Raw genomic sequence first — 13,929 nt, forward strand, 5'->3', positions numbered from 1 at the left:
GCCTTTCATAAACTTAAGAGTTTCCACAATTGTTTTAGGAAAAATGAAGCTTTCCAGGCAAAGCAGACTGCCGAGAATTTAAATTTTTTTTTTTTTAAATGCAGCCCAAATTATAGCGACACCAATTAGAGACCAGCAACTAGTCAAAATTTCTTGCAACCAACTTTGGAAAGCAGCCCAGTTAGGCGAGACTTGGCAACTCTGAGCAGAGGTGTCCGACTTCAGCCCCCGCTCCCCAATCCAGCCCCTGCCCCACCCACTCCCTGCCCCCCACTTCTCAAACTTACAGTTCGGCCTCTTCTCTGTCTACAAACTAAACGCCGCATTTGGAAAAATAAAAATAAAAAACCCCTGTTATTGCGTGTTTCCAATCTGGCAGGCTCGTCTAGTCCTCTCTTTTCGAGCAGCCGGAGCTTGTAACGCGAGGGTTAACAATGTAGCGGGCAGATGTACCGCGCGTATGGATATCGGTCATAGCCATTTGAACAAACATGGCCGCCTGCGTTTAGGCAATGTGCTTCCTTCTTCTATGAGCTGTGAGTTAGATCTTTCACGGCTTTCTTGGGTTACATGACGCGTTTCAAATGAAACAAAGTTCTTCCATATTTTTCTTTTTTTTTTTTTTGTCCGTGACAGCCTGCGGTGAGAGTCCCTGGAGAGAGCTTTAGTAAATCCAAAACTTCCCCTGGAACCTCGGCTGCAGCTCTTGGTCACAGTGAGATGACAAGGGAGTACAGTATTGTTACTGTTCTAAGGTATGTTCTGTTTGTTTGCTGGAATCTATAGACTGCAGTTGTTTCTTCAAGAGCATCGGCCGTAGTTTTTGGAGGGAGCTTTTTCCCGTTCAGTACTGCTCTCCTGGGGGATGCTTGCTTTTTGCGAGCAGGGGATCAGATGTACGGAGGGTTGGCTACAACTTCTATTGTACACAAGGTTAAAAGATATGTATTTATTGCGGCTCTCCTAGATTGGGAACCCGGTGTAGGAAGTGGTCCTGCTGCTGCTTTCGCATGCGCAGTCCTTGGCGCCTGTGAAGTTAGAGGAAGCTGTGGAGCACTGATGACGCTTGTTTTACTTTCGGTTGCATGAGTTACTAGTGGACAATAAGCTATGCTAAGACCTCTCTAATAGAATTGCAAGAAATTAAGCTGTTCTTCCCCAGCTAGGATTAAAAAAAAAAGGGGGGGAGGGACAGTTTGTGGGAAATTGTATCTCTAAATGGATGTTTTGAAAATGGGTTTAAAGCTGCTGTTAGTGGTGTATACCTGAACCCCTTACTCACAAGGCAACTTCAACTTGTAATTTCCTCATGGAAACCTACCATGCACCTCATCACATCACTGTAATAGCCAGATGGGGCTAGGTTTTTGGAATGGCATTTTATGTACAATTTATTGTCTTAAGGGCAACATATCGCTGAAGACTGGTTTCTTCAATAACATTCATTTTTTTCCACCATGGTGTGTTTATTGTTTTACAGGAAAGGGGGCTGGGTACATTACTAGAGCACATTTCCGGCACAGCTCTCCCCTCTTTTAGGGGTACTTTATGGTTGGTGATGGGCCCCAAGCTCTTCGATCAGCTGCCCGAGGACTTGCATATTGTCCCGATATTACTGATGTTTAAACGACAACTTAAGGCTCATTTATTTCAAGATGCCTGTTGGAGCAAACAGTTGCTTGAGCGCTAGGTTCTGTCAGTGGTCATTAGTGTGAGCACTGGACCTCAAAACACTTCAGTACTCGGGGTGATTCGCTCCGGGTCTCACCCTCTTCCCTCAGCCCGGGACCACGCTATCTTCCCACCAAGCTGAATCACTCCGCGCAGACTCTGCTATAAGTAGGGGGTCTCTCACACTTACTTTTGCCCACAGAAATGGGTCTCCACATTGTCCAGTTTCTGTGCTCCCCTTGGTGACAATCCTCAGGGATAGAGTCTCCAATTTTCCTGTTGGTCAGCTGCTCCAGGTCTCGCCCTTTCTCCACAGCCCAGGACCATGCTATCTTCCCAGCTAACTGAAACACTCCACAGTCTGTTTTGCTAGCAAACCCACTCAGACTCTTACCCCACAGGCTGACAGCATATCCAGGAGTCTCCCATAGTACTTGAAATATATACTGAAACTGCACTATATCCTATCTGTACAGCCATCCCGAATTGTATATCCACTGGAATAGCCCAATCCTCCTTGCCGTGTCCCATTCCCTAAACCAGTGATGGCTAACCTTTTTGAGCCCGAGTGCCCAAACTGCCGCACAAAACCAAAGAATCTCCTCAAAGTGCCAGCACGTCAATTAAACCTTAATAACAAGATTTTAGTATCTAAAAACTCTTTATAAAGTTGCCTGAACTATGTAACATCATTTTTAAAGGTTGGAATCTTTGTATTGTCAGAGAATCAATTTGATTCACAATCCTTTGGTTTTCATTTCAATTTATTGGCAATTTATAATGTTTTAATGATTTCATTCAATTTAATGAATTTAGGAAGAATTTGATTCAGTTACACAATATATTTTAAATGTATTATTCACATAACATGTCAAATGTATCCTGAGTAAAAAAAAAGATAAACTTCTTAAAACTGTTAACTGTGTCAAGACTCGGTGTGCATTCCCAAAGAGTCTATACATGTTTTTTTGTAAAATTTACAATCAAATTAGAAAATAGTTAAATCATTACATTTCTAATAATATGATGTAAAGGAAACAAAAGAGCTTTCAATTAAACCAACCATTTTTATTGGAAATTCCAGATTGGAATACAACAGGGCCATGTAAAGTCCCTTTTTTAAATAACATCTTTAAATAATATTTAAATAACTTAGAAAGTGTCTTAACTGCAAACTGAAAACACTGCTTCATGTAAACATATGCGTTGGGCATGCTCTGAAAAAAATTAATGTGATTTTTGTTGTTGCATGCATGCTGATAACTTGTCAATCCTTGGCTCATAGTGCGTTAATTTCAGAGCAACACATGCAGCACTCATGTCATCCGTTAATCTGTTTCTAGCATCATATTTTATATGATTCAAAGCCGAAAACAGCTGCTCACAAGCATAGGATGACCCAAACAAAGTAAGAAGAGCAATCCCAAGTGCTTTCATGGACTTAAAATTGTCTGGCAGAGAATTCCACGCTTTTAGGATTTCATTTTCAGAACTGCTAGCAGTGATTTCATTTGTCACCCTTTCACACTCAATACGTTCAAGAGCCGCACGCAGGTCATTGAATTTACTTTTCCAGATAGAGCTTTCTTGAAATTCCAGTAGCTCCCTTTCCAAATTTTGAATATCCAACCACTGTAAGCAGGAAAGATCAAGATCTTCAAATGTGGACTTTTCTGGGGAAGTTATAAATGAAAGGGTTGTCTCCATTTTACGGAACTGAGAAAATCTTTTACTAAAATTCTCCTTTGCTTCGGCTACAATGGTGGAATATGCTTTGTGGATTTCCTGGTGTTTTTTATGAGTGTCCACAAATGTTGTAGAATTATCCAAATGTATTTTTAGGTTGGGAAAATATTTTAGCTGTCCACTCTCAAGGTCTTTTTCAAAAACATGCAATTTTCTCTCAAAAGCTTTGATGTCACTGAACATGCTTTCTGCTGTTTTTCCCATGCCTTGTAATTTTTTGTTTAGTACATTAAAGTGGTTAGTAAAATCTGTAAAGAACATGAGGTTGGTAAGCCAGGCCATGTTGGTGAGTTGAGGATAGTCTTCCCCCTTTTCGTTCATAAATAGCCTAACTTCTTCCAAGCAGACCACAAATCTCTCTAACACTCGTCCTCTGCTCAGCCACCGGACATTATTGTACATCAGTAAAGTGTTATATTGTGCCTGAACCTCATCAAGAAGGGCTTGAAATTGTCGAAAATTAAGAGCACGCGCCATGATGAAGTTCACCATTTTTGTTACATCTTTGAGGACATCGTCAAGTTTTTTGCTGCTTTCTTTGGCGCAGAGAGCCTCTTGATGTATTATGCAGTGAAATTGAATCAGTGGATGTTTTGCTTCCTTAGCAAAGAAATGAATGAATCCTGATGTTGTCCCCACCATGCTAGGTGCTCCATCGCTAGTAACTGAAACTACTTTTTCTGGACTTATGTCTAGTGATGAAAAAGCCTCCATCACAGCATTGTGGATATCTATCCCTTGTGTTCTCCCAAGCAAAGACAGCAGTTTTACCAGCTCTTCTCTCATGAGCTAGCACGGAAAATTAAGAAAGGGGATAAATCTTTCTTCAGCTATATTAGCGACAGAAAAAGAAACAAAGATGGGATAGTACGCCTGAAGCAATCGGACGGTAACTTTGCAGAATCAGACTCTGTGAAGGCAGAATTACTAAACCAATACTTCTGTTCAGTTTTCACCCGCGAAGCGCCGGGAGCTGGTCCACAGCTGCAGACGGGAGATAACCGGAAAGACCCGTTTCAAGATTTCGAATTTACGCCCAGTAGTGTCTACGGCGAACTTTCAAGACTCAAAGTAAATAAAGCCATGGGACCAGATAACCTACACCCCAGAATGCTCAGGGAGTTAAGGGAAGTCCTGGCAGAACCATTATCTGTTCTTTTCAATCTTTCCCTAAGCACAGGAAGGGTCCCATTAGACTGGAAAACAGCCAACGTAATCCCACTCCACAAAAAGGGCTGCAGGACAGAGACAGCAAACTACAGACCAGTGAGTCTCACGTCTATAGTGTGTCAACTCATGGAAACACTGATCAAACAGAATATTGACACAATCCTAGATGATCCACACCAACACGGGTTCACCCGGGGTAGATCCTGCCAATCTAATCTGATTAGCTTTTTTGACTGGGTTACCAGACAACTGGACGCCGGAGAGTCACTGGACGTGGTATACTTGGACTTCAGTAAAGCATTTGATAGCGTCCCTCATCGAAGATTACTGAACAAGCTGAAATCGATGGGATTAGGAGACATTCTAACTACATGGGTTGGGGATTGGCTGAGCGGTAGACTTCAGAAGGTGGTGGTAAACGGTACCCCATCCAAAGCATCGGACGTGATCAGTGGAGTGCCACAGGGATCGGACCTGGGTCCGATCCTATTCAATTTATTCATAAGAGATATGACGAAAGGACTTAGAGGAAGGGTATCACTGTTTGCCGATGATGCCAAACTTTGTAACATAGTAGGCAGAGGCTTATTACCTGATAATATGACACACGACCTACTGCTGCTGGAACAATGGTCAAAAACTTGGCAGCTAGGCTTCAATGCTAAAAAATGCAAGATAATGCACTTGGGCAGGAGAAACCCCCGTAGAACTTATGTACTAAATGGTGAGACCTTGGTTAGAACTACGGCGGAACGCGATCTAGGAGTGATCATTAGCGAGGATATGAAGGTTGCCAATCAAGTGGAGAAGGCTTCCTCCAAGGCAAGACAAATGATGGGGTGTATCCGTAGAGGTTTCGTCAGCAGGAGACCTGAGGTTATGATGCCGTTGTACAGAGCCATGGTGAGGCCTCACTTAGAGTACTGTGTTCAGTTTTGGAGCCCACACTACCGAAAGGACGTGCTGAGGATCGAGTCGGTTCAGCGAACGGCCACCAGGATGGTCATGGGGCTCAAGGATCTCACGTATGAAGAAAGACTAAAGAAGTTGCGGCTGTACTCACTTGAGGAAAGAAGAGAACGGGGAGATATGATTGAAACGTATAAGTACATCACGGGACGCATCGAGTCAGAAGATGATATCTTCTGGCTCATGGGACCCTCAACCACCAGAGGGCATCCGCTGAAAATCAGGGGAGGGAAGTTTCATGGCGATCCCAGGAAGTACTTCTTCACCGAAAGAGTGGTGGATCATTGGAACAGACTCCCACCCCAGGTGATAAAGGCCAGTAGCGTAACGGATTTTAAGAAAAAATGGGATACTCACGTGGGCAGACTTGGTGGGCTATAGCCCTTTTCTGCTGCTTTTTCTATGTTTCTATGATGTCACCAGTAGCATAATGCAAAATGAGCGCTAGTCTTGCATGGTTAGTAATATCTGTACTTTCATCCAAGCACATGGAGTAGAAGGGTGCTTTTTGTAAGTCGTAAGTAAGCTGTTGACTAACATCAGCAGCCATTCGCAGAACCCTATCTTTTGCAGTATTTCTGCTTAGCGGCATCTCAGAGATGCGCTGCACAATTTTATCCTTGTTTTGGAAATCATGGAAGAGTGAATTACTCCCAGCCAAAATTGTCTTTTTGATAAAATCTCCATCAGAGAGGGGCTTACCATGTTTTGCCATGCACAGTGAAATTTGAAAGCTGGCAACTGTAAGATTAGTTTTTGAAAGATAGTTGCTAAAACTAAGAGACTGGGAGTGACATTTCTTTAATTTTCCTACAAGGAACTCTTTTCTTTGAGCTAAACCAAGTTCAGCAACACTGTTATGGTTGGTCTCAAAGTGATGTTTGACACTTGATGTGCGAAACACAACACTTTCATTACACATAATACACAATGCTTTCCCACTGCGTTCAATCACTCCATATGTCTCTGTCCAGCCTCTTGGAATGGTCTTCCAGTATCTGTTTTTGCTTTTTTTGCTGTACTCATTTTCTTTGTTCAAGGCTTCAAGTCTACAAAAAGATAAAATTTGTATAATAAAAAAAATCTAATGAAGTGCTGTATACAAATCCGTCCCCATAAAAAAATATGTGATTGGGGAATTTTACTAATTGTAGACATCCGTTTTGGTCAAAAAATATACTGTCCGGGTGAAAACCGGACTTGTGCAACCTGAGTGTATGGGAAAAGGACTTTTATTTTTCATTATTGGAGCCTTTGTTATTTTATTATGATGTTTACAAAAGCACTGTGAAGGGCCACATATACACTTTACTGTTTTTTGCTATATTGAGTTTTCCATAAGGTACAGCGCAGAGGATTAGTGTGTTGGTTGTTCACAGAGAGCCCAGCCCTCCTCTCAGCTTACTGAACTTCTCTATGCAATCATCATAAGCAGCTTTTTTATTTCCTCAAATTTAGCATGTCCCCCATGGAAGATAAAGAGGTTTTTACAGAGGAGCACATTATTAGACACATTAACTTCCCCCCATATCCTCACCTCTCTAGCATGGGAGCACTAGGAACTGTTCCTGATTACAGATGTCACATGTGGAGTCACACTACAGCCTCACTGAGTTCCTGTGACAGACTCAGTGTGAAGCTTCTCTTCCTCCCCCCCACTTCCCCCTCACACACTGCCTGGCTCATAGGATACTAAGGGGAAGACAGGCAGGCTAAACATCCACTCACAGGATTGCAGCCAGCACAGGAGGATGGGCCGCGGCCCACCGGGACAATGCCCGGTCCTCCCAATGGCCAGTCCGGCCCTGTTGCCAGGTGAGCTGCAAAGCAGACACCGGCACACTCGCCTCCCGCCGCGCCGCATATCTAAATTGCAGACTAGAGATTTGCGCGGGGACAGAAATCCCACCCGTCCCCGCCAAAGTCTCACCCGTCCCCGTGAGGAATCCCACCCGTCCCCGTGAGGAATCCCTCCGTCCCCACCCGTCCCCGCGAGGAATGTCCTCCGTCCCCGTGAGGAATCCCCTCCGTCCCTATAAACTTCAGAAATAGTTATTTCATTTAATTATGCTACTGAATTAAAGGCTCTGGTAGAAACCCATTTACAAATAAGCAAAAAGACTTTATTAATTTGGAAATATTAATTGGGAAGAATACACACTTTGTAAACGGGTTTCTACCAGAGCCTCTTTTGTTTATAAATTTTTATCAACACAACTAATATACTACTTTATCCTGAAGCAAAGAAAAAAAGAAATAGAATTCTTTTCCTACCTTTGTTGCCTGGTTTCTGCTTTCCTCATGTTCTCATTCAGTTCCTTCCATCCACTGTCTCTCTTCCTTCTGCGTCTTCCATTTGCTCTGTTACTGTGCCTCTCCCTTTCTCCCCCCCTTCCAAATTGGTCTGGCACCCATCTTCTTCCCTCCGCTCCCCCCATAGTCTGGCATCTCTGTCTTCTTCCCTGCCAGCGTCTTCTCCCCACTCTCTCTTCCCCATTTCCTTTCAGCGTCCTTCTCCCCCCCCCCCATGTCCTGTCAGCATCCTTCTCCCCCCTCTGTCTTCCCCATGGCCTTTCAGCATCCTTCTCCACCCCCCCGTCTTCCCCATGGCCTTTTAGCATCCTTCTCCACCCCCCGTCTTCCCCAAGTCCTGTCAGCGTCCTTCTCCCCCTTCTGTCTTCCACAAATGCTTTCAGTGTCCTTCTCCCCCCCCGTCTTCCCCATGTCCTGTCAGCGTCCTTCTCCCCCTTCTGTCTTCCACAAATGCTTTCAGTGTCCTTCCCCCCCACCCCGTCTTCCCCATGGCCTTTCAGCATCCTTCTTCACCCCTTTGTCTTCCCCAGTGCTTTCAGCGTCCTTCTCCCCCCTCCTTCTCTCCCGCCCCGGGTGCAGCACAGCCGGCCAGGTCCCCTTAATTTTGTGGCGCTTCCGCGACCGACAGACCGACAACAGCCCCGGTCTGACAAACCTCCCTGCCCTTAACCGCGAATCTAAATTTCCTTCTTACAGCTGCTGTAAGAAGGTAATTTAGATTCGCGGTTAAGGGCAGGGAGGTTTGTCGGACCAGGGCTGTTGTCGGTCGGTCGGGTTAGCGCCACAAAAATAAGGGGACCTGGCCGGCTGTGCTGCACACGGGGTGGGGCGGACCACCCCCCTCCCTTGGTAGCCACTCGAGCCGTGAGGCTACTCCTCCTTACCTACCCTGCCTGCAGCACAGAGCCGAACTGAAGTCTTCCCAACGTCAGCGCAGACGTCGGAGGGAGGGAGGGCTTTGTTTACCGACGTCAGCGCTGACGTCGGGAAGACTTCCGTTCGGCTCTGTGCTGCAAGCAGAGCAGGTAGGGAGAAAAGCCGCGCGACTTAGTACATCCAGCCCTGCAGGAACCCCGCGACCCTCGGAGGCGTCCCCACGGGATCCCCGCGACCCGTGCAGCTCTCTATTGCGGACCTTCCCGCGTGCCAGCTGCAAGGCCTTCGCGTGCCACAGCTGGCACGCATGCCATAGGTTCGCCATCGCTGCCCTAAACTATACTACACCATTCTTCTTGTAACTCCTCTGGAAATGCTATTTTTCTCGTAGAAGTCTCTTTGTAATCATCCTGGAAATGTTCAGATGTCTCTTTTGTAATCCGCCCAGAACTGCAAGGTTGAGGCGGAATAGAAATCAGTAATGTAATGTACTTGGGCTCTAGTGGGAGATGAGGAAACCAAAATCCCTGCTTTTACTCCTCACCTCCCTTTTATACTCCTCCTCCCATCTGGGTCAGGGTCCAACAACTCCTCTCACTCACACACTCGGTGACACTCTCAGCACACTCGGTGAACACCGAAGAATCTCTTACTTCTAACTTTGCAGGAGAGGTGGTCTTTGGGGGAGAGGGGGGTCACCTTTAGATCAATAAGGAAAAGAGGGAGCGGACAGGGGGGAAGGTAAAGAGAAGAGAGAAAATGGTGAAGAAGGAAAGACAAAAGGGGTGAGAGTTGAACTGGGGGTTAGGATATACACCGGATGGGCATTCCAGATCCAAAAGTTAAGTTGTGAGATAACCAAAAATGCGCCCCAACGGTTGCCTGGGCATTGCATTTGGGATTGTATAAATAATTATAGAAATATGAGGGCCAACAGGAAAATTTTAAAAAAAGCATTGTTGAAAGGACAAAGAATTGCTTGTTTCTGCATAACAGTTGTCTGTAGTAACTGCTAGACCAGGGGTCTCAAAGTCCCTCCTTGAGGGCCGCAATCCAGTCGGGTTTTCAGGATTTCCCCAATGAATAAGCATGAGATCTATGTGCATGCACTGCTTTCAATGCATATTCATTGGGTAAATCCTGAAAACCCGACTGGATTGCAGCCCTGAAGGAGGGACTTTGAGATCCCTGTGCTAGACCCTGGCAGACTGTGCAGTGCTCGTGTGTGAGCTGTTGTTCCGGAGTCTGCATCTAGCCTGATGATAAAACAGGCATTATATTGTTCTTGCTCACCCTGACATTTCCTGTAGCAGATGGGAGTCAGGTAATGTCTCCTGCCGTGTGCATGCTCCTTTAAATGAACGCATCAGTTTAATTCCCTTTGGTTGGTCTGGGTAACTGGTTAATGAGCTGGGGAAAAGCTGATTTGTGTTTTTGCACAATGCAGTGAGCTGTGCTAGAGTCTCGGGAGGAACTGAGTGTCAGGTGCTTAAAGTATTTCTAGAGTATCAGCAAAATTTTTAACTTCTCATTCTACTACAGTAAGTCCTATTTTCCCTTTCCTGTAATTAGCTAAAGATGAACAGCAAGCGCTACGAGGCACTGTACAAATATATGCTAGTTATTTTGTGGAGATGCGCAACAGGAAGACAGCAGTGAGCGAATCAATCTATGAACGCCAGAGAAAGCATGATTTGATTGTTATGAAAATGCCTGTAATTTACTTTGCTTGGAGTTAATAAGATCTGCCTGTCAGCCTCAACCTTAGCAGCTGAACGGAGAGCTGAGGGCTCAGCGGAGGGCTGAGGTGAGACAGAATTAAGATGCACCTAGATGGCAGAATGCCACTAAAAAATAATAGGAGCCCCTGCCTAAACAAAAGCTCCTAAGGCTCAGTGGTTAAAAGTACTTCTTCCATCTTCTACAGGTCATGGGTTCAAATCTCCACCCCACCCCCCTAGTACCTCTGTCATTTCCAGGATGCAGAGGAAAACATTTTTTTCCCCTGAGATGGCTATGATCTCCTAAAGTATCATCTCACATAGGAACCCCTGCCTAAAAGAAATCTTATGTAGCTCAGTAAGGTAGTGGGTTCAAATCCCTAGTATGGTCAGGAACCCCAGCACATATTCCTATTATTTTTTATGGCATTCTGCCATCTAGGTGCATATTGATGATGTCGCACTGATGTCAAGATTGTACATCAGACATGTCCACTTTCTTTGAAGCACAGCCGTTGTGAGTAGTACATCTCTTTTTCTTTTCTTAACTTTTGAGAAATGAGGTATGCAATATATATATATATATATATATATATATATATATATATATAATGTGCTTTGCTAGAATAATGTATCATTAAACATCTTTTTCTATCCCTATCTTCAGATTTTACATCCCAAAGGACGCAGTCTGCTCTAGAATGAGTTGTGATTTTCTAATGCTTTTTGGGTTTGCTTTTAGCTCTGGATGGAATATGGGGATTTTTTTGTTTCTTTTGCAGTGGATGTCGGTGAGGGGATGGGGGGAATGTTTTTTTGGTTTTTTTTGTATTGTGTGCTTTGCAAGGGCATGGGGGGGGGGAGGGCCCGTGCAGTTTCTGGGTCCCGGGGATTGTAAGAGTCCAGATTCCCAAGTCACTGTTTTGTAGTTGGTTTGGATTGTTTTGTGGGCCCCGACTCCCTCCTGGGGGTTTTGTTGATGGGGAGTGCTGTAGGGGAAGGAGTTGGGGATATTGGAGGAGTGTTATTGTTGATTGTTTCTTTTGTTTTGTCATCTTTTCTATGGCATTTGTTTCAATAAAAATGTTTTAACACTAAACATCTTTTTCTATTATTATCAAATTGGAGTCCTCTATACCCCCAACTAAAGCCCCGTTTATCTATATGCGGATGCCTCAAGCACGCCTAAGTGATGCCTATCTAGCGCCCAACTCACGCTCAAAAGTAGACCTCCCCTAAACAGTTCACCAAGTAATCCAAAATACTTAGCTCAGAAGTGTTTTCAGTTTTCTTCACAAGATCCCCAGTTACTGAAGAATTTCCAATAGGTCTTTCCTTGTCACAGCATCCCGTACTTTCAGCAATTTTTAGAACATGCTCCACCACAGTCCTCTCGTTCTATACCGAGCACCATCTTACACAGCAACCAAAGCTTCTCCCATAGAAAACTCCTGACAGGCGTACCCCATTTTATTTAACGCATGATCAGGGGAAGATTAGAAAGAACTTGCATATCTCATAGCTGCTTCAAAATGGTAGTTTGTGAATTAGATGCCGCTCTTTCATTACCCCAAGCAGTGATGTCAGCTGAATTCATTACTTCCCAGCTAATGCAATTCAGAAACACAGACATAATGCTTAAAGAAATGCCTTCCATTCAATCGAAAGATTCAAACCATTCGGTACTAATGTTTGTAACCAGAATATCCCGCGCTGCTCTCCCCTCCTTAACAGAGCTCTAATGTCACCCCTGCGTTCACTTATAGGGATCTCATCCAAAACCACACATTTAAATTCTGAAAACTTGTGGCCTTGTTCTTTGCAATGCTTCACTAAAGGCTCCATGATTTTCAAATAAGACTGAACTTTGTTTCTCGTCTCAAAAAAAAAAAAAAATCTGTAAAATAGAATTTCTTGTGGACACATTAGGATACCCCAATGGACAATGTACATTCTTATGAGCATTAGGATGTTCTTCCATTAAAAAAGCTGCTTGTTTTGATGTCAACATACCAATCCTGGAAGATTCCATAGCCAAAGATTTAGGGATCCTTTTAGCTAACCGCTGCACTGGCCAAAAACTACCACCCGCTTAAAAGGAGGCAGTAGCGGCTAGCGCGTCCGGCGGTTTAGCGCGCACTATTATACGTGTTAAACCGCTAGCGCGCCTTTGTAAAAGGAGCCCTTAGTGACAGATCTTATAAGGTACTTCACGGTTTGCTGCCTGGTTATGTACTGGATCACTTTGTATTTAGAAATTCTCTTTGTTCTTCACAAAATCTGGCATTCTTTGTATTTCCCCCGGCCTGAGGATGCATGTTTAAGAAATTTCAGGGTAGATTGCTTTTTTACCAGGCAGCAAGCTGGGAATCTGAAATTCATGCTTTTTTAAAATCAAATTCTACATCTTGTTTCCAGTTTAGAAAACTGCTTAATTACTTGTTTAAGACGTTTTTAGATGTATGGCATTTAAATATTCATTTATAAGAACATAAGAACTGCCATCTCCGGATCAGACCTTCGGTCCATCAAGTCCGGCGATCCGCACACGCGGAGGCCCAGCCAGGTGTACACCTGGCGTAATTTTAGTCACAATGATGTAACCCTAATTGGATAATAGCCAATATTATCCAAAATATAACAACACTAAAGAATTAGCTAACACACCTTGTCCTTGGGAGAAAAAAGTCTAAAGGAGTGAAACTAATCTGTAAATTTGTAAATGATGGACATCAGTATGAGCCCTTGATGAATCAACGAAAACCTCTGGCTCAGGCAATATCTCAAAAGGTGACCAGCACCAGACCGTAGTCTAAATGAGAATAGCCTCATACATCATATAATCCATACAAAATTGATAAGTGTGTAAATCAAATCACACTCCCAAAACAAACACAATAGACTTTTGCACCAAGGAGAAGGGGTTATAAAGGCTTAATACATACATACACTCCCTAAAAAACCACCCAATAAACAAAGACCTGCCTAATAAATACAAGAATAAATAGATAAGAGAATAAATAAATTGTGCTATAAAATAGTAAACCATGCAGTTGACAAAAACAGTACCTACGTATAAAGTGCAAGTGATGAAAGGTAAATACTTAGTAAAAAAATACAAAGTGCGCAGTGCTTGCTAATAATTCATAAAATACAAATGTATATACTGTATATCTCTATGAAGTATGACAAAACAAGGGGCAATATAAAGTGCAAATGCAAGTCCCTACTAACCGTCCAGAACATGTGCCATTTTTTATATAAAGTACAAATGCAAGTCCTCAATAAATGTTCATAAGGAAAAGGAGGATTATAAAAAATCTATAGCACCAAATATAAAGGAGGTTTTTTGTTGCTAACATACATAAGACTTTAAAGTGCCACAGTCACGCAAAGCACACAAACACACCAAGTAATAAATAATGAATAAATAACTTCAGTTAATAAGCATTCAAGAACGCAC

The 13,929-nt window shown here is 43.6% G+C and overlaps 1 protein-coding gene across 4 annotated transcripts in view; it reads left to right on the forward strand.

Moving 5' to 3' along the window:
• Positions 1–446: 446 nt before the first annotated feature.
• ABCG2 (ATP binding cassette subfamily G member 2 (Junior blood group)) overlaps positions 447–13,929 on the forward strand; it is a 177,329-nt gene continuing 163,846 nt past the window's right edge. For 2 of the 4 annotated variants that reach the window (XM_033959405.1, XM_033959440.1), the window contains exon 1: positions 619–755. The gene's annotated coding sequence lies outside the window, so the exon portion shown is untranslated. Of the gene's footprint in view, positions 537–618; positions 756–10,262; positions 10,287–13,929 lie in introns of those variants that run through there. The other 2 variants (XM_033959388.1, XM_033959396.1) reach the window with 2 other exon arrangements.

This window comes from Geotrypetes seraphini, chromosome 1 (assembly GCF_902459505.1).
Source record: "Geotrypetes seraphini chromosome 1, aGeoSer1.1, whole genome shotgun sequence".
Classification (NCBI taxonomy): domain Eukaryota; kingdom Metazoa; phylum Chordata; class Amphibia; order Gymnophiona; family Dermophiidae; genus Geotrypetes; species Geotrypetes seraphini.